General features: G+C 44.2%; 1 protein-coding gene across 9 annotated transcripts in view; it reads right to left on the bottom strand.

Annotated features, from left to right (window-relative positions):
• MARK2 (microtubule affinity regulating kinase 2) overlaps positions 1–13628 on the bottom strand; it is a 220298-nt gene that overhangs the window by 130584 nt on the left and 76086 nt on the right. The window lies entirely within an intron of this gene.

Raw genomic sequence — 13628 nt, 5'->3', positions numbered from 1 at the left:
TCATGCTCCCTATGTGGTTCCAGTGGTTCTCAACCTTTGTATTGCCACGACCCCTTAATAGAGTTCCTCATGTTGTGGTGACCCCCAACCATAAAATCATTTTCAGTGCTACTTCATAACTGTTATTTTGCTATTGATATCAATTGTAATGTAAATATCTGATGTATTTTGATTTCCTGGATCAAATTTGGTACAAATACTCAATACACCCAAGTTTGAATACTGGTGGGGTTGGGGGGGGGGGGAGTTGATATTGTCATTTGGGAGTTGTAGTTGCTGAGATTTATAGTTCACCTACAATCAAAGAGCATTCTGAACTCCACCAATGATGGAATTGAACCAAACGTGGCAGACAGAACTCCCATGACCAACAAAATATACTGGAAGGGATTGATGGGCATTGACCTTGAATTTTGGAGTTGTGGTTCACCTCCATTCAGAGAGCACTGTGGACTCAAACAATGATGGATTTGGACTAAACTTGGCACAGATACTTAATATGCCCAAATGTGGACACTGGTGGAGTTTGGGGAAGATAAACATTGACACTTCTGAGTTGTAGTTACTGGATGTATTGTTCACCTACAATCAAAGAGCATTCTGAACCCCATGAATTGGGACAAACTTCCCACACAGAAACCCCATGACCAACAGAAAATACTGTGTTTTCTGATGTTCTTTGGCGACCCCTCTGACACCCTCTTGCGACCCCTCCAGGGGTCCCAACCCCCAGGTTGAGAAACCCTGCTCTTATTTTGTCTTGGTTAGACCACACTTGGAATATTGTGTCCAATTCTGGGCACCACAATGGAAGAGAGACGTTGCCAAACTGGAATGTGTCCAAAGGAGGGCGACTAAATGAGGAGCGGCTTAAAGAGCTGGGCATGTTTAACTTGAAGAAGAGAAGGATGAGGAGACATGATGATCATGTATAAATACGCGAGAGGAAGTCCTAGGGAGGAGGGAGCAAGTTTCCTTTCTGCTGCCCTGGAGGCTAGGACGCAATGGAACAATGCCTTCAAACTACAAGAAAGGAGATTCCATCTGAACATTAAGAAAAATTTCCTGACTGTGAGAGCTGTTCAGCAGTGGAACTCTCTGCCCTGGAGTGTGCTGGAGGTTTCTTCTTTGGAGGCTTTTAAACAAAAGCTGGATGACCATCTGTTAGGGGTGCTTTGACTGCAATTTTCCTGCTTCTTGGCAGGGGGTTGGACGGAGGTCTCTTCCAACTCTATGATTCTAAGTTTAAGTTTAACTCATGCAAACACTACAGTACAGCTTTTCTCAACCTTCCTAATGCCATGACCTCTTAATACAATCCCTCATGTTCTGGTGACACCCAACCATAACATTATTTTCGTTGCTACTTCATAACTCTACAATTTTGCTATTGTTATGAATCGTAATGAAAATATCTGATCCGCAGGGTGTATTTTAATTCACTGGACCACATTTGGCACCAATACCTGATATGCCCAAATTTGAATATTGGGGGTGGGGTGGGGGGGGGGGAGTTCATTTTGTCATTTGGGAGTTGTAGTTGCAGGAATTTATAGTTCACCTAAAATCAAAGAACATTCTGAACTCCACTGACAATGGAATTGATCCAAACTTGACACACAGAACTCTGATAACCAATAAAAAATACTGGAAGGGTTTGATGGGCACTGACCTTTAGTTTTGGAGTTGTAGTTCACCTACATCTAGAGAGCACTGTGGACTCAAACAATGATGGATCTGGACCAAACTTGGAACGAATACTCAATATGCCCAAATGTGAACACTGGTGGAGTTTGGAGAAAACAGACCTTGACATTTGGAAGTTGTAGTTGCTGGGAGTTATAATTCATCTACAATCAAAGAGCATTCGCCATCTGTTTCCAAAAAGGAAGAGAAGAACAAGCAGAGAAATCTTCAGCCTTCTCTGCCTACGGGGTTCCTAAGATAATCAGAAATATATATTTTCTGATGGTCTTTGGTAACCCCTCTGAAACCCACCAATGATGGAATTGAACCACTCTTGGCACATAGAACTCCCATGACCAACAGAAAATACTGGAATGGTTTGGTGGGCACTGACCTTGAGTTTTGGAGTTTTAGTTCACCTACAACCAGAGAACTGTGGACTCAAACAATGATGAATCTGGACCAAACTTGGCACAAATACTCAATATGCCCAAATGCGATCACTAGTGGAGTTTGGGAAAAATAGACCTAGACATTTGAGAGTTGTAGTTGCTGGGATGTATAGTTCACCTGCAATCAAAGAGCATTCTGAATCCCACTGATAGAATTGGGGCAGACTTCCCACGCAGATCCCCATGCCTTGAAGGGATTATCTGGTGTGAGCCTCCCTCCAGCCTCAAACGCTCTCCCTCGCCCGGACATGCACACCATGCTGATATGCGCTGAGCACGTCTGCTCTTCCCTCCTTGTTTGGAGTCTCAGAAGCAGCCCTCCCCTTGGCTAAGAGGCCGGCCACTTGCAGCGGAGGAGGGCTTTTGGTGGGAGGAATTGCCATCTGTTTCCAAAAAGGAAGAGAAGGACAGGTGGAGAGATCAACCTTCTCTACCAAAGGGGTTCCCAAGACCATCAGAAATATAGACCATCAGAATTATTATTTATTTAAAGCACTTATATTCCGCCCTTCTCATCCCAAAGGGGACTCAGGGTAGAGCACAGCATATACACGGCAAACATTCAATGGCCTTTGGCAGCCTCCAGGACAAATGTCAGCATGCTGAAAGAAGCAAAGACCACCAGCATTGAAGCGATGGTCCTCCGCCATCAACTCCGCTGGATTGGCCATGTTGTCCGGATGCCCGACCACCGTCTCCCAACGCAGTTGCTCTACTCCGAACTCAAGAACAGAAAACGGAACGTTGGTGGGCAGGAAACGAGACTGAAAGATGGGCTCAAAGTCAACCTTAAAAACTCTGGCATAAACACTGAGAACTGGGAAGCCCTGGCCCTTGAGCGCTCCAGCTGGAGGTCAGCTGTGACCAGCAGTGCTGTAGAATTTGAAGAGGCACGAATGGAGGGCGGAAAAGAGAAATGTGCCAAGAGGAAGGGGCGTCAAGCCAACCCCAACTGAGACCGCCTTCCACCTGGAAACCAATGCCCTCACTGCGGGAGAAGATGCAGATCAAGAATAGGGCTTCACAAGTCACCTATGGACCCATCAGTACACTGATCTTGGAAGACTATCCTACTCAGACAACAAGGGATCGCCTAAGTACAGAGGTGAGAATACTCAAACGATAGCTGTTTTTCTCCCAAAATTCCCTACCTTTGTTCGCTTCAACCCATTACTTCAACATTACTATTGTTTGGAGTGTTTAGTAACCAAAGCTTTCTGGCTGGTGTACAGGAGAATTATACTAAAAACATGATATGTCAAAATCAGAACAGAACAAACTAGCACAAATAATTCTGTGAGGCCATGTCACCAGAAAGCACACAGCTAGAACACAGTTAACAGAGCTCACTAAAATGCATGTTTAGACTGCAATCAGCATACGGGGGGTTTTGGCAACAGTAGGCACAAAGTAAAACTCTGACACACTGGTGGGAGACATCAAGTTCCCCAAATGCACTCATCCATGTTCAACATGCGCAATATATACCTTGTGGAAAAACAAAAACAGCAGCACACAGCAAACAGACGTGACAGAAGACATGTACATTGTCAAATTTTTGAAGTTTAATTGTCATGGTTCCATGCTATAGAATTCTGGGAATTGTAGTTTGGTTAGTCACCCTCATGGTGATGTTATTAAGCTCTACTGTTAGAACCTCGATATTGTTTTCTTCAGTATTGTGGGCACTGCTGACTTGGAGGCCTGGTTTTACAAAGACAGCAAGCTGGCTTCAGAAAAGGCAAAAGCTGCACATCGCAAATGCTGAACCTGACTCAGTACATAGAAGATGGTTTTGAAAGGCAGCAGATCACAGGAGCTGTCTTCATAGACTTGTCAGCAGCCTATGATACCGTGAACCACCGCCTCCTCCTGAGAAAAATGTATAATATCACAAAAGACGACCACCTCACCCGCCTCATAGGAAACCTCCTACAAAACAGGAGCTTTTTTGTTGAGTTCCAGGGCCAGAGAAGCAGATGGCGGAAACAGAAGAACGGCCTGCCTCAGGGGAGCGTGCTTGCTCCATCCATGTTCAACATCTACACAAAAGACCAGCCACTGCCAGAAGGGACAGAGAGCTTCATCTATGCTGATGATCGTGCCATTACCACTCAAGCAGGGAGCTTTGAGATGGTAGAACAGAAGCTCTCCAAAGCTCTAGGTGCTCTTACTGCCTATTACAGGGGAAACCAACTGATCCCTAACCCATCTAAAACACAGACATGCGCCTTTCACCTTAAGAACAGACAAGCTTCCCGAGCTCTGAGGATGACCTGGGAAGGAATCCCACTGGAGCATTGCAGCACACCCAAATACCTGGGAGTCACTTTGGACCGTGCTCTGACCTACAAGAAGCACGGCCTGAACATCAAGCAAAAAGTGGGCGCTAGAAGCAACATCATACGAAAGCTGACTGGCACAACCTGGGGATCACAACCAGACACAGTGAAGACATCTGCCCTTGCGCTATGCTACTCTGCTGCTGAGTATGCATGCCCAGTGTGGAACACATCTCACCACACTAAAACAGTGGAGGTGGCTCTTAATGAGACATGCCGCATTATCACAGGGTGTCTGCGCCCCACACCACTGGAGAAATTACACTGCTTAGCGGATTGCACCACCTGACATCCGCCAGGAAGTAGCAGCCAATAGTGAAAGGACCAAGGCAGAGACACCTCCAGCTCATTCCCTGTTTGGGTATCAGCCAGCACGTCAACGACTTAAATCAAGACATAGTTTTCTTAGATCTACAGAGACACTCGCTGGAACACCCCAGCAAGCGAGAGTCCAAAAGTGGCAGGCCCAAACCCAGAACCTCAATCCGTGGGTGATACCAGATGAGAGACTCCCCCGTGGGCACTCAGAAGACTGGGCGACTTGGAAGGCACTGAACAGACTGCGCTCTGGCACCACGAGATGCAGAGCCAATCTTAAGAAATGGGGCTACAGGGTGGAATCCTCGGCATGCGAGTGCGGAGAAGAACAAACCACTGACCACCTGCTGCAATGCACCCTGAGCCCTGCCACATGCACAGTGGAGGACCTTCTTGCGGCAACACCAGAGGCACTCCAAGGGGCCAGATACTGGTCAAAGGACATTTAACCAACTACCAAATTTGCAAAATCTCTGTGTTTTTGTTCTTTTTATTTTTAATCTGTGTGTTTGTTTTGCTCTGTTAGAATTGTAATACAATGGTATGGTTGCTGATGGCACGATAAATAAATAAATAAATAAATAGTCACCAGCATTGCATGAAGAGGCTGAGAAGATTCATCATCATCTTTATTCATACCTCACCACCATCTCCCCGATGGGGACTCGAAGCGGCTTACATGGGGCAAAGCCAAAACAACACATTACATCAAAATAAAACCAAAACATATGACATCACAATAAAACCAAACCTACAGTTACAGTTGCTAACAAACAAACAAAGGGGAATGACATTTTCATTCAGCATTCACTTTATCTCTCCGGTGCAAATCTCTTGGGAAGACAAGCGGACAAATGCCAGCGTGATGGAAGAAGGAAAGACCAGCAGCACTGAAGTGATGGTCCTCTACCATCAACTCCACTGGACCATCCATGTTGTCCGGATGCCTGACCACCGTCTCCCAAAGCAGTTGCTCTACTCTGAACTCAAGAACCAAACCTACAGTTACACTTGGTAACAAACAAAGGGGAATTACATTTTCATTCAGCATTCACTTTACCTCTCCAGTGTCAGAAATGCAGCTTAATGGCATAACATTAGAAAATGTTGACCATTTTCCGCTCCCTTGGCAGCCACCTCCCCACAAAAATCAACATTGACACTGAAATACAACACCGCCTGAGCTCTGCAAGTGCAGCATTTTTCCGAATGAAGCAGAAAGTGTTTGAGTACCAGGACATCCATAGGGAAGCCAAGGTGCTTGTTTATAAAGCTATTGTCCTCCCAACCCTGCTATATGCCTGCAAGACGTGGACTGTCTACAGATGTCACATGCAACTCCTGGAACGATTCCATCAGCGCTACCTCCGAAAAATCCTCTTGGGAAGACAAGCGGACAAAAGTCAGCGTGATGGAAGAAACAAAGACCACCAGTACTGAAGTGATGGTCCTCTGCCATCAACTCCGCTGGATAATCCACATTGTCTGGATGCCTGACTACCGTCTCCCAAAGCAGTTGCTCTACTCTGAACTCAAGAACCAAACCTACAGTTACACTTGGTAACAAACAAAGGGGAATTGCATTTTCATTCAGCATTCACTTTACCTCTCCAGTGTCAGAAATGCAGCTTAATGGCATAACATTAGAAAATGTTGACCATTTCCGCTCCCTTGGCAGCCCCCTCTCCACCAAGGTCAACACTGACACTGAAATTCAACACCACCTGAGCTCTGCGAGTGCAACATTCTTCCGAATGAAGCAAAGAGTATTTGAGGACCAGGATATCCGTAGGGATACCAAGGTGCTTGTTTATAAAGCTATTGTCCTCCCAACCCTGCTATATGCCTGCGAGACATGGACTGTCTACAGACATCACATGCAACTCCTAGAACAATTCCATCAGTGTTGCCTCTGAAAAATCCTGCAAATCTCTTGGGTAGACAAGCGGACAAATGTCAGTGTGCTGGAAGAAACAAAGACCACCAGCATTGAAGCGATGGTCCTCCACCATCAATTTCAGTGGACCGGATGCCTGACCACCATCTCCCAAAGCAGTTGCTCTACTCTGAACTCAAAAACGGAAAACTGAATGTTGGCGGGCAGGAAAAGAGATTGAAAGATGGACTCAAAACCAACCTGGCCACAGTGGTCCACGCTCTTGTTACATCCCGAATAGATTACTACAATGCACTCTACGTGGGGTTGCCTTTGAAGACTGTTCGGAAACTTAAATTAGTCCAATGGGCGGCAGCCAGATTACTCACCGGAGTGTCATACAGGGAGCATACCACCCCTCTGATATGTCGGCTCCATTGGCTGCCGATCCAGTTCCGAGCACAATTCAAAGTGCTGGTTTTGACCTACAAAACCTTATACAGTTCCGGCCCAGTGTATCCGTCCGAATGCATCTCCTTCTACATCCCGCCTCGGAGTTTAAGACCTTCTGGGAAGGCTCTGCTCTCAGCCCCACCTCTATCACAAGTGAGATTGGTGGGGATGAGGAGCAGGGCCTTCTTGGTGGTGGCCCCTCGCCTGTGGAATTCACTTCCTGGGGAAATTAGGTCATCGACATCCCTCCTCTCTTTTAGAAGGAAACTAAAAACATGAATATGGGACCAGGCCTTTGGTTAATCTGGCAGACAGACAAAGGACAATGATGACTAGAATTGATAGGATTTGACACTGTGGAATGAATTTACGGATTCTGAGCTGGCGAATGTTGAGCATTAAAAAGGTAAAGTTAGTCCCCTGACAGTAAGTCCAGTCATGTCTGACTCTGGGGTGTGGTGCTCATCTCCATTTCTAAGCCGAAGAGCCAGCGTTGTCCGTAGACACCTCCAAGGTCATGTGGCCGGCATGACTGCATGGAGCGCCGTTACCTTCCCGCCGGAGCGGTACCTATTGATCTACTCACATTTGGATGTTTTCGAACTGCATTAGACTGGTTTTATTGATTGTGATGTATAATTGATTGTTTTAATTGTTTTATAATTGCTGCTGATATATGTTTTTATCCTATTGTTTGTGTTCGCATCGAATTGTGCCTTTTGTAAGTCGCCCTGAGTCCCCCCTTGGGGGTTGAGAAGGACGAGGTAGAAATGCGTGAAATAAATAAATAAATAATGAACCTTTAAAACTCTGGCATAGACACTGAGAACTGGGAAGCCCTGGCCCTTGAGCGCTCCAGTTGGAAGTCAGCTGTGACCAGCAGTGCTGGGAAAACGTGCCAAGAGGAAGGCGCGTCAAGCCAACCCCGACCGGGACCCCCTTCCACCTGGAAATCAATGCCCTCACTGAGGGAGAATATGCAGATCAAGAATAGGGTTCCACAGTGACCTACAGACCCACCACTTGGAAGACAATCCTACTCCGACAACAAGGGATCGCCTAAGTACCGATGTATTCCCCAAACGTGAGGACTAGAATCATAATTTTCAAAGCGAACAGGAACGATCTCCTGCGAGCTATGATAAAGGAAGACATTTCAGGAGTTACCAGTGACACATACCAAGCATTCCTCGTTCTTTTTTTAATAGCAAATAGTTTCTAGCACTTAAGTCCAAAGTGGTTCTACTTCACTCTTGGTTTTCTCCTATTGCCGAGGAAGACGTGGGGCAATGACGTGTTTCTAGATTATGCAGTGACACCAAAATAAATCCCAGGCACCTCTGTTTTTCTGGCTGCGCCGTAGTATGCATGCCATCAATAAAAATAGCTGAGGTATAAAAGGGAGCATTAATAGCAGGAGTTATAAAAGGGAGCATTGATGTGCACAGTAGACGGTTCCACCGGATTGATTTAGAGATCCATATACAAAATTCCGGAATCTGTTCAAGCTTTTCTTCCTAAAAGGTTTGTCATCAACAGTTCCGCTCAGCGGCTTTGATACTGTAAGCAGAATATAAACCCCCAAGACCCATACAGTTCATTTCAAAGTACCAAATATACTTGAGGATAAGTTGACCCGAATATAAGCGAATATATTGACTCAAGTATAATATAATATATTGTATATACATATAATATTTATAGTATTACTAGCCGTCCCCTGCCATACGTTGCTGTGGACCACATGGGGGTTCTGTGTGGGAGGTTTGGCCCGATTATATCATTGGTGGGGTTCAGAATGCTCTGTGGTTGTAGGTGAACTATAAATCCCGGCAACTACAACGCCCAAATGTCAAGATTCTATTTTCCCCAAACTCCACCAGTGTTCACATTTTGGCATATTGAGTATTCGTGTAGAGTTTGGTCCAGATCCATCATTGTTTGAGTCCACAGTGATCTCTGGATGTAGGTGAACTACAACTCCAAAACTCAAGGTCAATGCCCACCAAACCCTTCCAGTTTTTTTCTCTTGGTCATGGGAGATGTGTGCCAAGTTTGGTTCAATTCCATCGTTGGTGGGGTTCAGAATAATCTTTGATTGTAGGTGAACTATAAATCCCAGCAACTGCAACTCTCAAATGACAAAATCAAATTTTTTTTGAGTGAAGGACATACATTGGGTTGTTAGGTGTCTTGTGTCCAAATTTGGTGTCAATTCATCACAACCTGGGGGTCGGGACCCCTGTGGGGGTCGCAAGGAGGTGTTAGAAGGGTCGCCAAAGAGCATCAGAAAACATAGTATTTTCTGTTGATCATGGCGGTTCCGTGTGGAAAGGTTGGTCCAATTCTATCGGTGGGGTTCAGAATGCTATTTCATTGTGGGTGAACTATAAATCCCAACAATTACAACTCCTAAATGGCAAGGTCTATTTTGTCCAAATTCTACCAGTGTTTACATTTGGGCATATTGAGTATTTGTACCAAGTTTGATCCAGATCCATCATTGCTTGAGTCCACAGTGTTCTCCGGAAGTAGGTGAACTACAACTCCAAAAAACCTCAAGGTCAATGTCCACCAGACCTTCCCAGTATTTTCTCTTGGTCATGGGAATTCTGTGTGCCAAGTTTGATTAAATTCCATCATTGGTGGAGTTAGAAGGCTCTTTGATTTTAGGTGAACTATAAATCCCAGCAACTCCAGCATTACCAAATGACAAAATCAATCACGCCCAACCTCACCAGTATTCAAATTTGGGCGTATTGGGTATTTGTGACAAATTTGTTCCAGTGACTGAAAATACATCCTGCATATTAGATATTTAGATTACGAATCATAACAGTAGCAAAATTACAGTTGTGAAGTAGCAATGAAAATAACATTATGGTTGGGTGTCACCACAACGTGAGGACCTGTACTAAGGGGCTGAGGTATTAGGAAGGTTGAGAACCACTGGTGTAGAGTTTGGTCCAGATCCATTATTGTTTGCATCCATAGTGCTCTCTGGATGTAGGTGAACTACAATTCCCAAACTCAAGGTCAATATCCACCAAACCCTTCCAGTTTTTTCTGTTGGTCATGGGAGCCCTGTGTGCTAAGTTTGGCCCAATTCCATCGTTGGTGGGGTTCAGAATGCTCTTTGATTGTAGGTGAACTATAAATCCCAGCAACTACAACTCCCAAATGACAAAATCAATTTTTTTGAGTGAAAGACATACATTGGGTTGTTAGATGTCTTGTGTCCAAATTTGGTGTCAATTCGTCCAAGGGTTGTTGAGTTCTGTGAATACCACAAACGAACATTACATTTTTATTTATATAGATCATGTAATACAATATAATACTAATAATAATACAATATTATAATAATATATTTTATATTACATGTAATATTGCTAATAATAATATTACAATATAATGGTGTAGTACAATATAGTAATAGATAATACTGATATTGTACTATGGTAATCATTCGATATATTGTATGTATATATATCTTGTAAGCCATTCTAAGTCCCCTTCGGGGTGATTAACATAACTCAAAAACCACTAAATGAATTGCCACCAAATTTGGACAAAATAAACCTACTAACCCGAGGAGTGACCATCACTCAAAAATTGATTTTGTCATTTGGGAGTTGTAGCTGCTGGGATGTATAGTTCACCTACAATCAAAAAGCATTCTGAACTCCAACAACGATGGGATAGAACCGAACTTGGCACACAGAACTTCCATGACCAACAAAAAATACTGGAAGGGTTTGGTGGGCACTGACCTTGTGTTTGGGAGTTGTAGTTCACCTCCATCCAGAGAGCACTGTGGACTCAAACTATGATGGATCTGGACCAAACTTGGCACGAATACTCAATATGCCCAAACGTGAACACTGGTTGAGTTTGGGGAAAATAGACTTTGACATTTGGGAGTTGTAGATGCTGGGATTTATAGTTCACCTACAATCAAAGAGCATTCTGAACCCCACCAAGGATGGAACTGGTCCAAACTTCCCACACAGAACCCCCATGACCAACAGAAAATACTGTGTTTTCTGATGGTCTTTGGCGACCCCCCCCCCCGACACCCTCTCGCAACCCCCCCCCCAGGGGTTGCAACCCCCAGGTTGAGAATCTGAATGTCTAGTGCTGAGAGGGGGTCCAGGAAGACAGTTCCATCTTCTCTCCTGTGTTATGCTAATAATATAATATAATATTTTGTATATACATATAATATTTATAATATTATAATGTAATACATTATAATACTAATGATAATATATATTGAAATTTTATATTTTATATTATATGTAATATTACTAATAATATTACAGTATAATGGTATAGTACAATATAGTAATATATAATACTGATATTGTGCCATGCTAATAATATAATATATTGTATGTGTGTGTGACACCCTCTCGCAAACCACCCCCCCCCCCGGGTCGCAACCCCCAGGTTGAGAATCTGAATGTCTAGTGAAGCGAGGGAGCCCAGAAGGACAGTCCCATCTTCTCTCCTGTGTTATGCTAATATTATATAATATAATAATATATAATATATTGTATATACATATAATATTTATAACATTATGAGAGAATCATAGAATCATAGAGTTGGAAGAGACCTCGTGGGCCATCCAGTCCAACCCCCTGCCAAGAAGCAGGAATATTGCATTCAAATCACCCCTGACAGATGGCCATCCAGCCTCTGTTTAAAAACCTCCAAAGAAGGAGCCTCCACCACACTCCGGGGCAGAGAGTTCCACTGCTGAATGGCTCTCACAGTCAGGAAGTTCTTCCTCATGTTCAGATGGAATCTCCTTTCTTGTAGTTTGAAGCCATTGTTCCGTGTCCTAGTCTCCAGGGCAGCTTGCTCCCTCCTCCCTGTGACTTCCTCTCACATATTTATACATGGCTATCATATCTCCTCTCAGCCTTCTCTTCTTCAGGCTAAACATGCCCAGCTCCTTAAGCTGCTCCTCATAGGGCTTGTTCTCCAGACCCTTGATCAGATGCCTCCCAGCAGGATGGTAACACCTCCAGGTGTCCCCTGGACAATGTCTCTGTAGACCAGTGGTTCCCAGCCTTTGGGCCTCCAGGTATTTTGGAAATCTACTAATAATAATATATTATAATTATATATTTTGTATTATATGTAATATTACTAATAATATTACAGTATAATGGTATAGTACAATATAGCAATATATAATACTGATATTGTGCTATGCTAATAATATAATATAATATATTGTATGTGTGTGTGTGTGTATCTTGAAAGCTGCTCTGAGTCCCCTTCGGCGTGAGAAGGGCGGCATATAAATGCCGTAAATAAATAAACCCCCACCAAGGATGGAATTCGTCCAGACTTCCCAAACAGAACCTCCATGACCAACAGAAAATACTGTGTATTGTCGAAGGCTTTCATGGCCGGAATCACTGGGGTGTTATAGGTTTTTTTGGGCTATATGGCCATGCTCTAGAGGCATTCTCTCCTGACATTTCGCCTGCATCTATGGCAAACATCCTCAGAGGTAGGGAGGTGGCAAGCATCCTCACTACCTCTGAGGATGCTTGCCATAGATGCAGGCGAAACGTCAGGAGAGAATGCCTCTAGACCAGGGTCCTCAAACTAAGGCCCGGGGGCCAGATGCGGCCCTCCAAGGTCACTTACCCGGCCCTCACTCAGGGTCAACCTAAATCTGAAACGACTTGAAAGCACGCAACAACAACAGCAATCCTATCTCATCAGCCAAAAGCAGCCCCACACTTCCCATTGAAATACTAATAAGTTTATATGTGTTAAAATTCTTCTTCATTTTAATTATCATATTGTTTTTATGTGTTTTTTGCACTACAAATGAGATATGTGCAGTGTGCATAGGAATTTATTCATGATTTTTTCAATCTGGCCCGTCAACAGTTTGAGGGACTGTGACCCGGCCCTCTCTTTAAAAAGTTTGAGGACCCCTGGTCTAGAGGCATTCTCTCTTGACGTTTCGCCTACATCTATGGCAAGCATCCTCAGAGGTAGTGAGGTGGCAAGCATCCTCACTACCTCTGAGGATGCTTGCCATAGATGCAGGCGAAACGTCAGGAGAGAATGCCTCTAGACCATGGCCATATAGCCCGAAAAAACATACAACAACCCAGAAAATACTGTGTTTCCTGATGGTCGTTGGCAATAATAATAATAATAATAATACTTTATTTACACCCCGCTACCATCTCTCCAAGGGACTCGGTGCGGCTTACATGAGGCCGAGCCCAGGCAACCCCTCTGACACCCCCTCACAACCCCCCCAGGGGTCGCAACCCCCAGGTTGAGAATCTGAATGTCCATTGTCTCTGCAGAGAAGCAGCCCTGCCTCATAATAGGACAAAGGAAACTTGCTTTTCCTGACAGTCCCAAATACCAAAGACAACATCTAAAGTCCAACAGAATCAAAGTGAATCATTTAAACCACGCTACGGGCACAAACAAGCACTGCTTCTCCATCAAAGC

This window comes from Anolis sagrei, chromosome 12 (genome assembly GCF_037176765.1).
Source record: "Anolis sagrei isolate rAnoSag1 chromosome 12, rAnoSag1.mat, whole genome shotgun sequence".
NCBI classification, from domain to species: domain Eukaryota; kingdom Metazoa; phylum Chordata; class Lepidosauria; order Squamata; family Dactyloidae; genus Anolis; species Anolis sagrei.
The sequence above is the reverse complement of the archived record's forward strand: the minus strand, read 5'-3'. Positions and strand labels throughout refer to the sequence as shown.